An 18,925-nucleotide genomic window follows, 5' to 3' on the forward strand; every position below is an offset into this window, starting at 1 on the left:
GAATGTTGCTGAAATCCTCATACCCACCTTGCTGTCCTTCCTCCACCTTCCATAAATTCCAACTTTTCTAAAAGTTGCGACACGCTTTCTGTCTTGCACTAAATTCCGCTCAGTCATGAGTCCGTTCTCGCTGACATACTGGCTCCCATCCCATAACACATTCAATTTAAAATTCTTGACCTCTTCTTAAAGTCCCTCCATGGATTAGCACCTGATTTCTGCAATCTCCTCCAGCCCATTATCTATTTTCACCCCACAAACTCAGTATCTCGGACTCTAGTCTTTTGTATATCCCTCCCTAACCCCTGCCCTTTGTCCTACCGTTGACAGCAGAGCCTAAGCCTCCTTGGTCCATCTCTCTGGAATTCACTCCCTAAACCTCTCTGCCTCTGCATCTCCCTCTCTTCCGTTAAAAACCTTCTTAAACCCCACTTTCATCAACCAAGCTTTGCATTATCCCACCTAACCTCTGCCTTCCTGGCTCTGTATCTGTTTTCCTTATCCCTATCTTTGAGTCCCATGAGCCATTCTTCTTTATGCGGTGCAGATTAAAATTTACCCCTTTGTCTTTCTCTCTCTCTCTGACTGTCCCCAACTCAAAAGAGCTATAGACAATCTTTTTTCCATAGAGACGAAGCCAAAGCTTAACCTCCAGCTCCCCAGCTCTCTTTGTTGAGGATTGGCTCATCAAGCTACAAGGCTAAACTACTGCCTCCCCTCTTGCTGTGTGAGCTATGGTAACTACATTCCCATTTTGCTAGGACTCCTGCTGTACTCAATGAATTAAACTCTATAGGTACAAATATCTCTACCAGGTGGTGGATAGTTCCTATTATTTCAAACTAATCTGGTATTTGAGAATTCCTGGGAATTAACCCTGTGTGAACTGAACTTAATCTCATAGCACTATCATAATATAAATGAATGCAAAAACCTCTTCTACGCCAAATAAGAAAACATTTGGAAACGTTGCTCTGTTATACATGGGAGGGAGATTTAAAAAAATGGATAAAGGAAATAAAGGAATGTACAAGAAGTCATGGTGTGAGAGCTAGGAGATGTGACTCCTTTGTTTAAAAAGGGATTTGAGAAGATTTTTAAAGGTTAAGAAGTAAGTGGAGAGACAGAGGGATTTAGAAAAGGAATTCCAGAAATTAGGACCAAGGCAGTTGAAAGCCCGGCCACCAATAATGGGATGAAATGAGGGAGGATGCACAAGATGGTAAAATTGCAGGAGGAGATGTTAGGCATGTGGAGGTTCTAGAGATAAGGTGTAGTGAGGCCACAGATGGGTTCAAAGACAATAATGAGGATTTTGAATTCAATGTTTTGGGAATCGAGTGTGCCAATGTAGGTCACCGAGGATGGAAATAATGGAAAATTGCGACTTTACTGTGGGTTAGGATACGATCAGCTGAGTTTTGAACAAGCTGTTGGTACTGAGAGAGGGTGGAAGGTAGGTTGAAGGGATTTAAATAGAAAGTTTTGAGAGAAATTCACAAAGAGGGAGGCAATGACACATTCAAGAACCTTGCGGAGCAAAGGGAAATTCGAGAAAAATGTGTTGAGGGTAGACTTTTTGAGGACGCAGTTTTAAAAGTAAGAAATGGTGTCTGAGCAATGAGCTGAGTGAATTACCATTGGGAGTTGCTGCTAATTGCACTCGTTTGCAGGCCTTCGAGGAAGTCCAAAAATTAAGCTGGAACTTTTGGGCACAAGGACACTAATAGGAATGTTTTTAAATTTTTGGATGAATTTTTTTTTCTAAATTTATTAAGGAACTGACGATTGCACCCCAATCTAACTAGAAAATAGTTTTGTATATTTTTTTTAAGTTATTTTAAGTTAAAGTAAAATCGGGTTACTCACAGGTGGTGGATTGACACTGATTTAAAATGCTTATTGCTTGTGATGAACCCATTTTCAGCTGTATTAATGAAACTTTACTAAGTTACCACTCTTAAATATATCAAGGAATATTTTTTGAAATGGAAACTCTACCCCATTGTTTACACAACTTTTACTTCCAAAGGTCACTACATAAAAAGTTCAAAGGCCAGATCCTGCATTCAGATTACCCTGGGGCTGGAAGTTTGGTGAGGGCTGGGGGGCATCTTTGTGGTGAGATGCCCTCTAATCAGAAAATCTTGGCCCAAAAATTCAGGTTTTATGTTGTTTTGATGCTTTAGATGGAGAAAAAAAACCCTAATTTCTGTTGAGGCTTAAGGCCCCACTAATATTTTCCTGCCTTTGTGCTGCCAGTACTTTTCTGTCACTGGACATGAGAAGAGAGAATGGAGCTTACAAGCATCATATCCAATTCAATTCAATTCAATTCAATTCAATTTTATTTGTCATAAATGCAGCAGACGTGTGTACTGCACAATGAAATGTTGATTTTTACGAGTCCTCCTATCCAGGCCTGCTCTGTGAATTGCCAGTCTTTGCTGTCAAGAAACAATTCTCGAAGTGGTAGGCATAGATGCAGACACAGAGTTGTGTTCTGTAACCTTGTTTAGAAGGTTCATCCAGCCAGAGAGGTCCGTGATCTTGAGCCCTAGCTTCTCACAGGCGGACTTGCCTCCAATTGAAACTGATGTTCGACTCAAATTTTAAACCCATATGGAGTGAATTTTCCTAGGAGGTCCTCCCGATTGTCCCCTTTTTTCCAGGTGTTTCCGTGGCTCTTGTGCCAAAGTCGGCGGACAGTTTAAAATTTTTTTCCCCGCACTACATTTATTTTGTGGTGCAAATGCTGCATATTCAAGTAGTGTCAGGCTTCTTACAAAGTATCACATTAGGCCCAAATGGAAAATGGTTTACAATTCCCTAATTTTGTGACTAAATATTCAAACAAATCAGTGAGATGCTGAAGGCATTGTCGATTACCACCTCCTTATACAGTGTTTGAACTTTCAACGTTACTTTTCTGGTCAAAAAGGCTGACATTTGCATTGCTGAATTGTTTATTTACTCTAGAACAGTTTAACCTGACCGTGGAAAACCTTCTTTTCAGATTAGGAGCATCCAATCAGACAGTAGAATTTTGGTTTAATTGGATGCTCAAACCTAGAATATTTAATTTTCAGCTTTTCCACCACTTCAAGCAGATTTAATTAGTGCACGGTGTTAAAATATTGTTATGCTCTGGCTTCAAGTATTTACAACAGCAATTATATTTTGATGATTTTAATAGAAACATCTCTTCAGAAATATTATCCTGTCTGCATGTTTGTCTTCCTTGTAAGACTGTCCAAATTACTATAAAAATGGCTTCCTACCGTAAAATCCTACCTGCCGATTCTAAATGTATATACAAATCTTTTGATGGTAACATTTTCAGGATTCATACAGTACACCTGTAGGAAACTCAAATGCTTATTAGATGCTGTAGATTTTATAAAAATTGTATTTTTCATTTAAGTGAAATCTGAGATGCAGATCGCCATGCTAAAATATTAGCCCCCATGGGTTGAACTGTTGGTGGCAGACAATTGTAAAAAAAAAGATACAAAATCCCATGGGCTGCCAATTATGTACCATGCCCTTTTTACATCATTTAGTCTATCTATTAAATGTTGCCAAGAAAGAATGACCAAGAGTAACCCCTGATATTACACTGTAGGACTGACGCTAGGTTGCATTCCTTAAAGAGACAACTCTTTATTATTGTCTCATTTACCTTTGAGACGCAGTACGATAATTTGGGTGCAATCAATAAATGAGCTAATGTGAATTGTGTGGAGATGCTTGTTACATTGTTTGCTCCTCAGACATTTTTATGGCTGTTATTTTTGTCCATGCTAATGACAGCAGACTGTGTGTATACAAACAACTTATTATTTATACATTTGGCAGCATGGACAATGGGTGGGAGAGGAAAATGTGCTCCCTTTTATTGGTTCCAGTATATAACTGATGCGCCATCAATTACTCAAAAGACTGAAGTTGAGCGAGTAACAATCAGGCTTTTATTAACTAAAGAATGAAGGTCTTGTCTCGAGTGGTCGACCCGTCCAGAATACTAAGGGACTGGGAGGTAGTCACTTATATACCTGGAATAGTGGGAGGAGTCAGCCGAGGCATGTCCAGACCTGTACCTAGTGGAATACACATACAGACACAGACAGGTATGACAGTGGTTTACCACAATAACCTACTCAAGATATGGGTGTGTTATTAGCAACACTTATTTTGGAGATTGAAGATCAGATTTCAGGGCTGATCCAATTTCCAATTGCAATTTTAAATCAAGACAATTCTCACGTCTGGGTGAAGGGAAGGGGAACATTGATCTTTTACCCTTGGGACATGGATTTGGACCAGCAAGCTTGGATAATATTCTTCTGTCTCATGGCGGTTGAGGATCCTAAGTGAAAAGAGATTTGGTACTCAATCCAATTGCCCAATATAAAATAATGCATAGTCGAGCACTAAGTGGATCATTTCATTCAGAGTAACTGAAAGATGGCAAACATAGAAAATGCCACATTGATACTGTAGGGGTAAAACTGAGGCAAAGACACGGGGGGTGGTAGTAGGGGCTGAGGAGATGCAGTGCACCTGTCTAACCTGTGCAACACCTAAAAGGAGAGTTTCTTTGTACAGCTACAAGCAAAAAAGAAAATACATCCCTAGCATAGCAAACTTTCACCAAAAAGATTTCAGATCTAGAGGATAGTCATTTCTTGTAGATAATTGACAACACTTTAGTTGATTAAAAGATGCACTTAAGAGAGCAAAATAAATGAAGAAGAATGAATGAAGAAGTAATACCTCATTTACCTTATGGATCGGCCTTCAATGTCGGCAGCTGTGTAATGTAACTCAGAAGTCCAACTGCTGAACCTGAACTGTTTATACTGAAGGGCGGAATTGGCAATATCTGAGCAACTAAGCTTGCACAATGTGCAGTTGCTCTGAAGTTGTGAACACAACTTTAACATTACTGCGCATCTCACTCCAAGACAGTTAATAACTTCTGTCTGTGGACCTTTCCTGATGTCAAGGGAAGGATAGTACAGGCCAGCAATATGGAAATTCTGTATTACTGCCATTTACAAGCAGGCTGAAAGATTATCCCTCCTAGGGCCAGACCCTAAAATGGTGACCAGATGGCAAATGCCTTCAGTGCAAGCTGTTTATAGTTGCCACCACCGATAATTTTCATCAGAAACTGCAAGAAAAAACCCAGCCCAGCATGATTGTGCTGCTTCCAATGACAAGAATCGAGATATTTATGTTGACAAGATGTTCTGACAATGCTGTTGCTTTCTGAAGAGTACTGTAGCAAATAAATGTATGGTTAAATCTTTGTGCACTTTGTATATTTAACCAGACATACATTGAGACACCAAATTGTAAATGAGTGGGCAGCATTATATACAGAGGCAACCAGTTCAGTCTAATGCTGTGGTCCTAGGAGAAAGATGAGTGGAGGAAAGGAAAACACATACAGAAAGCAAGGGTACAGGGCTCATTTTCAATTCATAGAGATAGTATTAGGGTGGGTCATTGTCTTTAGCAAAGTTTGTTGTGGGATGCAGTGTTGTTACCTTTCCCCTCACTTTATGCTAGCCTTCTTGTTTTTAAAGCAAGGATGCTGGGTATTGAAAAGATGTTAGTTGAGAAGGGGCAGCTCATATAGTCTGACAGGGAGGCACCCAGATTGCCTGGCATTTTTCCTATTCCAGGCAGAGTCTGTTATGTATTACCTGTTCCAACTAGTAAATGCCACACAAGTGTTTAATTCACCTATGTACTGTGGGGAAAAATGTGTTGCGTGGGAAAAGGATAATGTATGGCACCAGTCCATATATTATGCAGGACTTCTAGCCTCCAGACAGCAGGCTGAGTTGCGATGGGTCTGAGGATGCATCTAAGGCCAGTTGTGATCTTCATGGCCTCTTACCCTGCTACCCAAAAAGGTTGAATATGGGATCATAATCAGAATATGTGGAGCTGTGTAAACAGTTTTAAACAGACTGAAGAATATTACTGCGTGAATTGTTGTCCTAACTCTGGCACGGACTTGATGGGCCGAATGCCTCCTTCTGTGCCGTTATGACTCTATGACTCTTTTCCATTGGTAATAGCCTTGGTGACCAAACCAAATGCCTGCACAGTACTATACATTGCCTATGTTTACATGACTTTATGACAAGTTGAATAAGCAATTCATTACATCTCTATTAATTAACATTTGTAATTGATTATATTATTTGTAATTGATTGAATATTAATGGATATATAAAAGCAATTACAGAGCAGTAACCTTGTCAAGGAGATCAGAGGAAATGAATCATTATAGCTTTATTGTCACGGTTTACATTGTTATCTGAAACATTTGATTAAGTTACAATTCTAAAATTGCGAATTTTTTTTTTTCATTTTATGTATACTGGCGTTGCAGAAATGACTAGAAATCCTTGTGCCTTATGTAGTTAGTTAAGGTGTGATATAACTGGACTAATTAGACAGCTCTTTCATAAAGTCGGCACAGGCACGATGGCCCGATAGCCCGATAGCCCGAATAATCTTCTTTGCTGTAGGGTTCAATGATACTATTACACCTTATCACATCACTCAGAAACATTGAAAAATGCTTCACATGTAATGAATTACATTGAAGTGCAGTGTCTGTTGTCATGTAGAACAACAGGTGAGCCATTTTGCACACAGCAAGATTCCACAGAAAGCAATTAGATGGATGACTAGCTATTTTGTTTTTGGTAGTGTTGCATGGGGAAGGAATGTTGACCAGGATACTAGGAGAACTTTCTGATTTTTGTTTGAGAAGTGGCATAGGATCTTTAACTGAAGGAATGATAATGGTGGTATAAGTACTGCAAATGCACCTAGTAATTATTGAGTAGATCTCCAGAAACAAGAAAGGGAGATCCAGTAATTGAGCCCTATGGAAGATTTAATTACACCAAGGGGCAGAGATTAGAGTACCGAAAGAGTGTAATACACACAAAGATCTTTCAACTGTTGGAGGCTCTAAACTGAATGTCACAAAGTAAATAAGCCCCAAATTTGTTCAGCTCACTATCATGGCATTGACCTCCAGCACTGACCCCACCAGAATTTGCAGGTTCAATGGGAGAGCAATGGACGCATCTCTGGCGCCCACCTACCCTATGCTGCTGCAAACTCTAGTCTTGTTCTGCCTTTGAGGGGTGGGAGGGGGTTTGCTCAGGTCCCCCTCCCCAACTTGACACTGGTCTGATCAGCTCCCTCAGCAAGGGGGCCAATATGGTTGCATCCTTTCCCTTTGTCAGGGGTCCAGGCCACTTGCCATGCTTTTACCCACCGATGGACTCTTGTAGAAGTCTGTACACCTCACCTCACTGGTTCTTCCAGCTGTCACACAAATACCAGATCCCAACTGAGAAGCAGGAACTCCCAGCTTAGACAGCCCTGACCACACTCCAGGCCTGTCATTTGCCTTGTAAGGGGCAGACAGAAGCTCCTGCAAAATAGTGGAGACCAGGAGTTACTGCAAGAAACTGATTGAATGGCCAAGGAATTTCAGAAATTACAGGAATGGGAATGAAAAGCGGGCAGTTGATATAACGGGCGACCGATTCATTAGGTTGTTTTTATACACGGGGGATAAGTTGAAAATCTATCCCATAGTATTCTCTTAAAGGATTGGACTTTTTTTTAGCCCAAACTTGAAATGACTTGGACTTTCTCACAATTAACATCAGTAGTGCCAGGCATGGCTACTAGTGACAGTCCTGGTGTAAGATTTAGAAAGATTGCATGTGCCAAATTCTAACCCTTACCAGACCTCTCTGCTTGTAATTACAAGCTCTGATTTGCTGACCTGGATTTTCTATTGTATTGGCCTAATTCCCAGTCTTTGCCATCATCTTGAAAACACATAGGGGGAAGAATTCGGTTGGTTTGCACCTCCCTAATGGGGCGCAACGCAACTAGTGCCCGGGCAGGGTGATGTTTACGCCGCTCACGAAATTGACTAGAGTTTTTGCCGCGGCGCAAAAGTTTACCGCCCCGATTTCCTGTGTCTGCAGAGTATGATGCCAGTTGAGCGTGCAATGCCCCAGTAGCACCCCGGACCAGATGTTGAGTGGTGCCCCCCTCCTTTCCGCCTGGCGCAAGCAACGACAGGGAGACTAGAATGTTTTCCAGTCGGTGAGGGGCTGGGGGGGCGCTATTTAAAGGCGCCTTTTTCCTGGCTTTTTCTGTGGTAGACATTTTTGCACCACTCATTTGACAGAGAGAGAGATTCTGAGAGAGAGATAGAGAGACTTCTGCATAGAGTCAGTGCTGTGTGAAGTAGTTTTGGCTACTGACCATCACTTTGCAGGTACTTTTGGATTTGACCTTCATTACTTCGATTGCCAAGAGACAATGGGGGCTGCACTTGTTATGTCCCTGTATCTTTATGTTGTGTCCTTCAATAATCAGACAACGGACTGCAGGGAATGATTCAACAGGTGTTTACTGAATGAGGGTTACGCTAGAACTAACTGTACAGATCACTACTCAGGGTTTATATACAGGTGTGGTCGCTGCCGGTACTACAGTATACAGGAGCTGTAAAAAGTAGTTCTCTCCCTTAAGGTATATATACATTACATACATTACAATTCCTCCCCTTTTAGATTAACAGTACCATAATACTCATTTAACAATTAACATTTTTAATATACAATGTTATATGAAAATAGTCCATTCATATATTCAGTCTCTGGGGAGGCTTCCTGATTCTTTCTGGATAATGCCTTTCCCGAGTGTCTCGCTCTTGGTGCGGAGGCGATTCTAGCACCCTGTTGTCAGTTGATTCATCAGCTTCCAATGCTATTGTTTCTGAGGTGGATGCGACCTGTACGTCGGGTTCCTCACCAGGTATGTATGGCCGAGACATGGGGTTGACTCGTTCCTGTGACTCTAGGATCTGGTCAGCATGGCGTCTCACAATGTTCTCCCCAACATCCACTGTGTACATTAGTGGCCCCTGCCGTGTGCATATCGTTCCTGGTTGCCATTTCTCTGTTCGGTAGTCGCGGGCCAAGACTGGTTGCCCTACATTGAAGCTTCTTGTCGGCTTCTCATTGATGTGCTGGAATTGCTTACTCTCAACATCTCTTCGTACATTTGGCCTGAGCAAATCCAGACGAGATCTCAACCTTCGGTTAAAGAACATCATGGCCGGGGCCTGGTTGGTGACTGCATGTGTCGCATTTCTGTAGGCTAACAGGAAATTGTCCACCTTATGCTGCAGTGGAATGTCGTCATCGCACATGGCCTTTACTGCTTTTTTAAAGGTTTGTACGAACCTCTCAGCCAATCCATTTGTGGCTGGATGATACGGAGCGGATGTGTAATGCCTTACCCCATTCCTTTTCATAAATCTTCGAAACTCTTCGGACACAAACTGTGGTCCGTTATCAGAGCAAATCTGCTCTGGCAAGCCGTTCCTGGCAAAAATGGTCCGTAGGACTGCAATAGTTTTCTCCGTGGTGGCGGAGGACATTTTGATCACCTCAGGCCATTTCGAGTGCGCATCCACGGCTATTAAAAACATTGAGTCCATGAATGGACCAGCAAAATCAATATGCACCCGTTGCCATGGAGATGAGGGCCACTCCCATGGGTGTAGATGGGCATGTGGTGGTGCATTTTGGACCTTCTGGCATCCTGAGCAGCTCTTTGTCAGGTCCTCGATTTGCTGATCGATCCCCGGCCACCACACATAAGCCCTAGCAAGGCTTTTCATTTTCACCCCTCCCAGATGACCTTCGTGAAGCTCATTGAGCACTCTCTCCCTTAACTTGGGTGGAATTACCACTCGGGATCCACACATCAAGGTCCCCTGGCATACTGACAGCTGTTCTCTTCTGGATGAGAATGCTGGCAACAGTGAGTCGCCATGTGCTGGCCATCCCTTCACCGTCAAATCATATACCCGAGACAGTGTCGGGTCATTTCGAGTCTCCTTCTCTATACCAGCGTTAGTTACTGGCAAGCATTCAATTATAGTCGAATGAAATATTTCGACAGGATCCACTGCTGGTGCTTCCTCCGCAGTAGGCAGTGGCAGGCGTGATAGCCCATCAGCGTTTCCATGCTGTTTCGTGCCCTTATACTCGATTTCATATTGGTGCGCCCCTAGAAAAAGGGACCATCTTTGTAGCCGTTGCGCAGTCATCACCGGAACGCCCTTCTTTGGATTAAAGATGGAGACAAGTGGTTGGTGGTCAGTCAGCAAGGCGAACTTCTGCCCGTGGAGATAGTGATTGAACTTTTTCACTCCCCACACTAGGCTGACGGCCTCCCTGTCAATCTGGGCGTAGTTACGCTCGGCTGAGGTTAGTGACCGAGACGCAAAGGCTACTGGCCTCTCCGAGCCGTCCGGGAATTTGTGCGACAGCACCGCTCCAATGCCATAGGGTGATGCATCACACGCCAACCGAATTGGTAGTGTTGGGTTGAAATGAGCCAACACCTCTTTTGATGTGATCAATACTTTGCTCTTCTGGAAAGCTCATTTACATTTGTCACTCCACTTCCATGGTACCCCCGTTTGCAGTAGGGTGTTCAGTGGGTGTAGTATGGTAGACAAATTCGGCAAGAACTTATGGTAGTAGTTCACCAGCCCGAGGAACGACCTCAGTTGTGACACATTTTCCGGTGCTGGAGCCTTGACTACTGCCTCAATCTTTTCAGGGGACTTATGTAACCCCTCTTTATCAATAACATGGCCACAATACGAGATCTGCTTCTGGAAAAACTCGCATTTGTGGCCATTAGCTCGGAGCCCATATTCCTTCAATCTAGTGAGCACCTGCTCCAGGTTGGCGAGGTGATCACTGTCATTTTTGCCCGTGACCAGGATGTCGTCCAAATAACACTGGGTCCCTGGAATCCCTTGCAGGACTTGTTCCATTGCCCTTTGCCAAATAGCCGGAGCTGATGCTACCCCGAACACCAGCCGGTTGTATTGGTAGAGACCTTTATGAGTGTTGATCGTGTGGTACTGTTTCGAGGCTTCTTCTACCTCCATTTGCAGGTACGCCTGGGCCAGATCAATCTTAGTGCAGCGTTTCCCTCTAGATAGCGAGGCGAAAATATCTTCAATCCGCGGAAGCGGATATTGTACAGTGTGAAGGACTGGGTTCACTGTCACCTTAAAGTCCCCACAGATGCGAACCTTCTTTGGTTCCCCAGGCGTATTACTCAACGACCTCTTCATTACAGGAACGATGGGTGTAGCCCACTCGCTCCAGTCCACTTTGGACAGTACTCCTGAACGTTCCAAACCTTCCAGCTCTGCTTCGATGGCTGGGCGGATCGCATAAGGTACCGGTCTGACCTTAAAAAACTTTGGGCTTGCATTTTCCTCTATTTTGATCGTCGCTGTTATGCCTTTTAGTGTTCCGAGTCCCTGCTGGAACACTTCTTGTGCGTCAGTTAGCATTTTTGACAGTCGTCCAGGTGTGACGTCGTCATCCTTTTTGGCATCTACAGTCAGTGCTTGTATGAAATGCCAATCTAGCTGTATCTTCCGGATCCATTCACGTCCTAGTAGTGGTGGTCCTCCATCTGGCAATACATATAGGTCCATTTTTGGTGTTTCCTTGCCGTTATATATAACGTTCACCCTTATTTTTCCTTTGGGGTAGACTTTTTGCCCCGTGTACGTCTTCAAGACAATCTTTGTATCTCTCAAGGGTATATGTGAGAATAGCTGCTTGTAGTCCCTTTGGTTTATGACTGTTAGGGCTGATCCTGTGTCCAATTCCATTTTCACTTGGACTCCTGCTATCTTGAGCGTGACCCAGATAGTTTGGTGATCCTCCGTTTTGATCACATTATGTAGTTTCAGACAACCCAGCTCCTTGCTTCCGGAGTCTGTATCACTCTTCTGTTTGTCTGAACTACTCTCCGTCACCTTATGTACCTTCTTGTACTTCTCCTGTGGAGACTTCTTGCTGCTGGTTTTCTTCCCCGACCTGCAGACTCTTGCTATGTGTCCTACTTTTCCACACTGTCTGCACACTTTGTCCTTGAACCAGCAATCATTATGGTCGTGTGTTGTTCTGCCGCAGCGATAGCACTTCACTGTTCCGTATGACATTTCATTTGTGCCATATTCTTGCGGTCTCCGTTGTATCTCTGCAGCGCCCCGTGCTGCTGCTTCGTGTGATACTGCAATGCTGGAAGCCTTGTCCAACGTAAGATCCTTTTCTGATAGAAGCCGTTTGTGGGTTCCTTCACTTTGAAGCCCACACACAAACTTGTCCCTTAAAGTATCTGCTAGTCCCGTTCCAAACTGGCAGTGTTTCGATAGCTTGCGCAGTTCCGTTAAATACTCAGCATTACTTTCATCTTTATGCTGGTTCCTTTTGTGAAACTTAAATCTTTCTGCTATCAGCAGCGGTGTGGGGTTTAAGTGGTCCTGTAGGATTGACACTATGTTTTCAAAATCCTTTCTACTGGCTTCTCTGGGGTTACTAGGTTTCGTAGTAAGCCATACGTTTTTGCACCCATTGAATTCAACAATACCAGCGCTTTCTTGTCATCTGGCACTTCATTCGCCTTGCAGTATACTTCTATGCGTTCGACATATGTCGTCCAATCTTCGACTTCATTGTCGAACGCTGTGACACTGCCACTCTTTGGCATTTTTGGGTGTGGTTAGACTGGCTTAAAATGGCGTCTCCCGCGCTTTCCTTTCTTCCCCGCAGCGGCTTAAAATGGCGTCTCCCGCTTTGCTGCCAACGCCGCTCTCGGCGGTCCTCGTGGCAAATGGCGACACCCTGTGGGTTTCGTGCGCAGCTCCTGCGCTGCTGCCAACGCCGCTCTCTGCGGTCCTCGTGGCAATGGCAGCGCCTCGCGTTTTCCTGCGCACCTCTCTCCCCCATTGACGCTGCTCGGCCCTTGAACACCGGCTGCGCTCTGCTATCTCTCGTCTCTCTCCCCCGTTGACGCCGCTCGGTCCTGAACACCAGCTGCGCCCTGTGTGCTCTGCCCTCTCTCTCTCCCCCGTCGACGCTGCTCGGCCCTTGAACACCGCGGCGGGAAGGGTCTGCGCAGTACCTGTTGCCAGCCCGTTTCGCTGGACCACTGTGACTGGAAAGCCAAGCCTGGCTCTCGACAGCCTCCCCTGCGATGCTCAAATCTCCGCTGGATGACTGGGCGGTTGCCCGTGGTCGACGCCCGTGCTTCTGGACTCGACCTTCTTCCACTGTTCTCCAGGAGCGAATCCCTGGGAGGTGATGTAGAGTTGCAGGTAGGTTCGAATCTGCGTCGTCGCCAATGTTATGTCCGTGTATCTTTATGTTGTGTCCTTCAATAATCAGACAACGGACTGCAGGGAACGATTCAACAGGTGTTTACTGAATGAGGGTTACTCTAGAACTAACTGTACAGATCACTAATCAGGGTTTATATACAGGTGTGGTCACTGCCGGTACTACAGTATACAGGAGTTGTAAAAAGTAGTTCTCTCCCTTAAGGTATATATACATTACAGCACTGATTCGGGGCGTCGTCCTGCGCCTGCAGAATCCGAGGCAACAGAGACGCATAGAGATAGTGGCAATCATGGCCAGATGGAGGAGGGCCAAGAGGTCTCTGCACAGGAGACCTTACCCTCCCAGGGTATTCCCGGAACAATTCTCCTACATTAATTTGTCTGAGGAACAGTGTTTGCGCAGGCCGCCCTTCAGCAAGGAGGTGGTCACTGAGCTCTGCCACCTGCTGCAGCCAGATCTGCAGCCTCAACTGAGGACCAGGACATCTGTCGGTGGCAGTGAAGGTCAGAGTGGCTCTCAGTTTTTATGCCACTGGCTCCTTTCAAGCAGTTACTGGAGACATCGCCAATATCTCACCGTTCACGATCCATTGCTGTATCCGTCAGGTCACAAATGCCCTCTATAAAAGGAGATGCCAGTACATCTCTTTCCCCATGACCTGGGCCAAACAGCATGAACATGCATTGGGTTTTGCGAGGATAGCGGGCTTCCCCATGGTGCAGGGCGCCATTGACTGCACGCATGTGGCATTGCGGGCACCGCATGTGAATGCAGAGGTTTTCCGAAACTCAAGGGGTTCCACTCCTTAAACATCTAGTTGGTCTGTGACCACAGACAGCTGATACTCGCTGTCAATGCCCGCTATCCTGGCAGCAGCCACGATGCTTTCATCCTGCACCAGACTGGTGTGCCAGAACTTTTCCAGGCACTGCATCAACCAAGTGGTTGGCTCCTCAGGGACAAGGGTTATTCACTCTGCACCTGGCTGATGACACTGCTCCATAACCCCAACACCCCTGCTAAGCTGCGGTACAATGAGAGCCATCTCGCCACCAGGAACATCATTGAGCAGACGATCGGCGTGCTCAAGCAACAGTTCCGCTGTCTGGACCACTCAGGAGGAGCCCTGCAGTACTCGCCTGAGCGAGTCTCCCTCTTCGTAGTTGTGTGCTGCATTCTTCATAACCTGGCAATCCTCAGGACCCAGCCAATGCCACCAGGCCTTGGAGCACCACCGGAGGAGGAGGAGGAAGAGGAGGAGGATGATCAGCAGTAGCACCAAGGCGGGAGGGAGGCCCACAATGTTGAAACTGCAAGGGCCGTCCGTCAATGACTGATAACAAGTCGCTTCTTGGCCCCTACAGAGGAAATGGCTTCTGGCATGGAGAACAACATGAATGAAAGCAACCCACAACCCCAAAGCCGGCCAAGGCAGCAATGATTCCAAAGGTAAACCTGTACATTTTGAATACAAAAACTTTTTTATTTTACAAACTCTGTGTGTGTCATTTCTTCATGACAAACTAATAGAAACAAACACAAAAAATCATTAATTAACATAACTGGTTCTCACAACCTGGAGATAACGTCCAAAACACTAAACAAAAGTTTGAACACGAACCTCGGCTTTTAATAAAAAAATTCCCAACATTTCGTCACACCTCCTACTTTTTGCTCTTCGAGGGTGATCTCCTTCCCTTGCGCACTCCCCCCCCCCTTCCCACCCTACTGCTCCTCCGTAATGGGGCCCCAGTGGCTGCAGCAAGGCTGCTGGAAGGCTGCTGATTGTCAGAACCTGAGACTACAGATGCCCTTGAAGGACGGCCTCGACCAGCTCTGGGCCTGGAGGGCCCAGCTTCAGACTGCACCAACTCTGCATGGGCGGCAGTAGTCTGGGCTACAGGCGGTGGCAAGTGCAATGGGGAAGTGACAGTGGTGGCAGCAGGAATGCTGTCATCTTGAGAGAGGACAGCAACTCCTTGCTCGACCGACACACTGGCACTCCCACGGGGCAGCACATCAGTATCCGGAGCAATCTGCTGGAGCACAGATTGCTGGCCTGCTGTGGTGCAGTGAGAGCCCTGGGGAAATGTGTCCGGACCAGCGAAAATGGCAGCAGTCAGTGCTTGCGTGGCCTCAATCTGAGACTGCATGAGAGCAGTCTGAGATTGGATCACATCAGCCAGTGACTGAATTGCAGCACTAAGCAGTTGCGTGGCATCCGCCTGTGCTGCAGCGGAGTGCTCCACACTCCTTGCCAGTGCATCAATGCATTCGGGCATCCTTCCCACTGCACCCATGAGCTGAGTGTGCATGTCCACCGCCTGGGTGTTCATTTCAGCAATGAGCTGCTCCTCCTCTGCGTCCAGTGCAGCAGGACTCGCTGGCCTGCTCTCCTTCTGGGGAGATGGCCCCCAAGCTTCCCTAACCACATCGCGTTGCTGCAGTCCGCTGGGTCCCGGAGCTTCACCCTCATCAGACCCCCCCCTGCTCCCCTCCAGGGAAGATGTGGTCCCAGTGTGGGCATAGGCTTCCTCGGGAGAGGGTGGCGCTGAGGCTCTGGCTTTCTCTTCTTCCTCGCCTGCGGTTTCGCTCCCACTGGCAGCTTGAGGGCCTGTTTCCTCAGCTGGTGAATCACCATCTGAAAGCAGGGAGGTACAAGAGTGGCTTTAGCGTCAGGACAGGGGGTCAGTAAGGGAGCAAGGACTGGAGCGATTTAGTAAGTTGGATTGAAAGTGTCAAAGGCTGGTGTTGTGAGGGGCAAGTGGAATGAGAGAGGAGAGAAAGCTGATGACCTTACCATTGCTGTCCGAACGGGGTCGACCTCTCTAGGGGCGACGAGACCGATCACCTGGCTTGCCACAATCCTGTGGACGCACGCCTCAAGATCGCTGAGGGGTTGCAGCTAAGGCTGCCCTCCACCCGTCCATTGCTGCTGCCTCCTGTTATGGGATAGCTTGGCCTGCAAGAAAAAGGACAGCGCCTGAGTAAATATAAAGCCATGGTCTTGCCTGATGTGCCTCCCATAGTTGAATAGCCCTTACTATATGCAAGGTGTGGAATGTGCGTGTGTGTTTAATGAGAGAGCCATAGGTATTGGATGAGTGTTGGGCATTGGGGTTTTAAGACCCTATGGCCATAGAGTGAGGTTGAAATGGAGGGAGTGAGGTCGTTGAACTTTTTGCGACATTGTGTATGGGTTCTGGGCACCATGCTCCTGGAGGAGACGTGCTGAGCCACCTCCCTCCACACTCTTCTGTAGTCGCGCAGCAAAGGCTTCCTGCCACTCTCAGGGTAGAGTATAGATCTTGTGCGCTCTACCACGCCAACCAGAGCCTCCAAGGCCCGCTCCCTGAAGCGCTGAACTTGTTCTCTCACCCTCTCCATAGTCCTTGGCTGGAAAATGTAGTCACAGGTCTGTCCAGGCCGAGATTCAAGGCTCCAATGAGCAGGGTGTGGCTGGAGAGCAAGATCGACCCTCCCCTTTAAGAACTGGCTGGCGCCAGTGTGTCTGTGTTCCATCGCTAACTGACGTCACCTGCGCTGCGCCAGCACTCTGAGGTAGCGCCTCGCTCTTTGGCCTTTGCGCCTTAAGACAGGTGTGTAGCGCCTGATTTAGCACTCCAATCACCTCCAGGGGCGATAGAAGCCAAGTTTGCAGTCGGAGGCCAGGCGTTAAACTTTGCGCCCGGCCGATAACTGCGCCCCAAGCGGGGTGATATCGAATTTCTCCCCCATAGGCCCTGGATTTCTGAAGGGGATTTCCTGATCTCTTGGCATTGATAACATTTTTCCAGGGGTTTCACTGATCATTGACGACATTAAGGTGGAAGAGCGGGACAAGCCCATGGAAATTCAGGGCCATTCACCTGTGATATCAGATCTTATAACTGAAGAAGTGCTGCAGTGTAGGGACTGAATTTTCACGGGGATTCTCCTCTTTCGTCTGCTACAACTTTGGTGAAAGAGCATTGGAAACCCTGGAGAAATGGCGTAAACCATTGCTGACATTGTTTTCCCAGAGTTTCTGTGGCTCTTCCACTGAAGTTACGGTGGGCGAGAGAGGAGAACCCCCATGGTAATTCACCCCCTAAATCTTTTGAAATATTTATTATAAACCACAGTTGCATTGCGTGAATTATTTTTGGTGAATGCTTGGCATATAATGAAATATAATGAGTGCTATGGCGAAAGTAAGATACAAGAAAACACTCAAACTAATTCAGAGCATTCTTTTATCCTTAAGAAGGAGCTGATCTGAATGGTAAAGCAAGAAATGAGGGCTGTGATGGCAGGTTTGATTTATCTGTGCAGGCGTGATCAAAAACTATGATAGTACGCGAGGCTAATTTTTGTCTTTAAAAGGAAGGACATTTGGAGGCTTTTGTGGAAAATAGCAAATTGCATTTAAAATATCCCAGCATTTGCATGACTTCCATACTTGACACGTTTGACAGTGATGCATGTTCCATGACAGCTCCTAGGCCAATGTTCATGGAAATGATAATGTTCATTTTTGTTGTGCAATTACCTGAACACGGTTCTGATCTTTTTAAATGTGTCGTGCCGTCTACATCTTCTTGACTATGCTTAACTCTTCTCAGTGTGGCCTAAATTCTTTAAAGTAAATGCAGATTAGAGTAAATTAGATGGTAGTTATTTTTGCCACACTGATGTGACTCCTCAAAAGCATTTTTCATTGTACTTGATGTTGTGCATGAACATACAAAAATTGATGGGCAGGAAAAGACCAGCTGGTCCATCAAGCCTGCCCCACACCATGATGGCTGGAGCATCAATGCCCAAACACTTCCTCCCTCCACCCACCCCACCCCCCCCCACACCCCTGCGGCCATGTAATCTTCTGGGAGAGGCAAAAAAAAAACAGAGAAAAAGCCCAGTGCCAATAAGGGAAAAAATCCACTGCAAAATTCCTCTCCGACCCCCTCAGGCAATCAAAATCAGTCCAGGAGACCACATGGACCAAATGTTAGCTATAAAGACACCTACCTTCTACATGATGCAATCTGTGTCCTAGTCAGGAACCGGCCCAGCTCCCTCTTGAAGGCATACAGAGAGCCGGCACCCACCACTCCAGCTGGCAATGCTCCCCTAACACCTTATCAAAAATTTGGTATCACTGCCATTGAACTCTACTTATATCTTTACAGAAGACATTGGCCTAGAAATTCAGTTGGGCGCGCCAGCCGTTAGCGCCTTAGGGGGAGTAGATCTCGAGCGCTAGGCGCTTATCGCCCGGGCGCAGCGCGATCTGCGCCTCTCCCCAACTTCAGGACACATTTAGCGCCGGCGCAAAGTCTTAGCGCGCCCTGCTGCGCGCGCAGATCATGACGTCATTTAATAGTGCAACGCCCTTTGTGCGCCCCAAACCGGAACTTCACTCGCGCCGGCCCATTGTGCGCCGGGCGTCCCGAGCGACTGTGAAGTGGAACGGTACACAGGCCAGCCGGGCCGGGGGGAGCGCTAATTAAAGGGCACTTACCCAGCAGTATGAAGGCCAGCCATTTTGCAGCATTCACTCTTGTGCAACGGTTTTTTGGACAGAGACCAAGGAGGAGAGTTTACTGCTTTGGACCAACACTTGGACAGGTATTTTTGGCTCAGGCCAGAGC

At 46.3% G+C, this 18,925-nt stretch overlaps 1 protein-coding gene across 1 annotated transcript in view; it reads left to right on the forward strand.

Moving 5' to 3' along the window:
* The window catches only part of kif26ab (kinesin family member 26Ab), a 246,052-nt gene that overhangs the window by 216,241 nt on the left and 10,886 nt on the right, over positions 1-18,925 (forward strand). The window lies entirely within an intron of this gene.

Source organism: Somniosus microcephalus, chromosome 12 (genome assembly GCF_052327205.1).
Source record: "Somniosus microcephalus isolate GS21.2 chromosome 12, FLI_Smic_1.0, whole genome shotgun sequence".
NCBI lineage: Eukaryota > Metazoa > Chordata > Chondrichthyes > Squaliformes > Somniosidae > Somniosus > Somniosus microcephalus.